Raw genomic sequence first — 2,205 nt, 5'->3', positions numbered from 1 at the left:
AGACCTGTCGGCCGACAGTGACGAACGCCAGGTGCCCCGGAGGGAGGGAGCAGAACAGGGGATCCCTCTGCTGTTACCCACCAGCTCTGTGATTCTTGGGGAACCAGAGCATGGTCACCTGTCAGCCTTGTGCTCTTGGGAGTGACACTCATGGAAAACCATCCCCCTCCCCCAGGCCTCTGCTAGAATCAGACAAAGCAATGAGAAGGTCGGGGAAGACCCACCTCAACTGCTTCAGACAAGGGGGATACAATTAAGGAAACACCCCAGCCTCATTTGCATTAAAGATGGAACAGAGGGACATCTCATTAGCATACAGAACGGAGAGCAGCTCTTCCCAGGCAGGAACCGCACTGAACTATGGGACACCGAAAGCAGAGAAGCACTGCCTGATGGGAAATCCCTGCTCCAGATGCTAACAAACCCAGGCCTGCTCACACCCCAATTTGTCATTATCAGACCAATTCTAGTAACGATCCTATTGACACCAAACTACTGAAACTGCCTAGCTGCATTGTGAGCTCGTTCGAGGAACATCCCCCATCACCAGGGGTGACCAGTCTCTATTGTCTCGCTTCTTTCTCTTTGAACTATCCCTTAGAAAAACTCCTCTCCTTGCCCCAGGAAAACTGTTCTGATACCTGGACTTAAACTGCATCAGTTCCATTGAGATTTCATCTCCTGTCTGATCGTGCTGGGGGCTCTGATCTGCTTGTCTCCTGCCCTCTGGACTCCCCGGCTCCCATCATCACCTGGGAACCCCGATCAGTGCAAGATCCGTGGAGTGGTGAGGTCTCTCTCTCTCTCTCTCTCTTTCCCATCAACTATCTCTCTAAGCATAGTCTCCTGACCCTGCCCTGTGTAAACTGTTCTATGGTTACCTAACGTTTGTAATCCGTTTCAATTTAGATTTAATATTGTAATTGTTAGATTTAACATGGTAACTGTTTGATATCTTTTCACTCCTCAGAAATAAATCACTTTCATTGTTAAGCTGGTTGCTTCTCTCTCTTTCTTTCTCTTTTGCTCACTCTTTCTTAAGGGGTGTTTGTTTGGCTTCCCCATTCACTCTGCAACAACGCGTCTTGTGCCCAAGCTAAAGATCCCTGCAGTGCCCAAAATCCTGTGGGGTTTGCTCATCGTGTGATGTCACGTTACTTGAATTTGAGGGAAGCAGACGGATCGTGGCTGCACCCATAGGTGGGGGTGCTGGCCCCAACAATGATATAGAAGGGGGCCATGTGGGGTATTGAATGGGAGCTTGTTGTTTGCTGATCCTGTGTACACTGTTTATGGGTATGTCTACACTACAAAGTTAGTTTGAACTAACGGACGTTAGTTCGAACTAACTTTAATAGGCGCTACACTAGCGCTCCGCTAGTTCGAATTTGAATCGAACTAGCGGAGCGCTTAGTTCGAACTAGGTAAACCTCATTTTACGAGGACTAACGCCTAGTTCGAACTAGCTAGTTCGAACTAAGGGCTGTGTAGCCCTTTAGTTCGAACTAGTGGGAGGCTAGCCCTCCCCAGGTTTCCCTGGTGGCCACTCTGGCCAACACCAGGGAAACTCTATGCCCCCCTCCCGGCCCCGGACCCCTTAAAGGGGCACGGGCTGGCTACAGTGCCCGTGCCAGGTGCAAGCCTGCCAGCACCCAGCTAGCAGACCCTGCACCTGGCACGGCACAGAGCCACCCACCCGATGCCCCCCAGCCCACCCCCTCTTGCCGGGACCAGGCTGGCGGCTCCCGGGAGCTTGCCCTGGACCGCAAGAGGCGGGCACCTTCCTGGGCTAGTGCGGACATCGTGGACCTCGTCCACGATCTCCGCACTAGGCACAGGAAAGTGGCCGTCTAGGGCAGGAGAGCTGCCAGCCTGGCCACCCAGGACCAGGTGTGCATGAAAATCAAGGGGGGTCCACTGAGACCCCCGACACTGAGCCCTGAGCTTACAATGGCCGTCCTGGGTCAGACCAAAGGTCCATCTAGCCCAGTAGCCTGTCTGCCGACAGCGGCCAACCCTAGGGACCCTGGAGGGGATGGACCGAAGACAGTGACCAAGCCATTTGTCTCGTGCCATCCCTCTCCAGCCTTCCACAAACTTTGGGCAGGGACACCACTCCTACCCTCTGGCTAATAGGACTCCATGGACCCAACCTCCATCACTTTATCTCACTTCCCTTTAAACTCTGTTCTAGTTGTAGCCTTC

This window comes from Pelodiscus sinensis, unplaced genomic scaffold (assembly GCF_049634645.1).
Source record: "Pelodiscus sinensis isolate JC-2024 unplaced genomic scaffold, ASM4963464v1 ctg59, whole genome shotgun sequence".
NCBI lineage: Eukaryota > Metazoa > Chordata > Testudines > Trionychidae > Pelodiscus > Pelodiscus sinensis.
Note: the sequence above shows the minus strand (reverse complement) of the source record.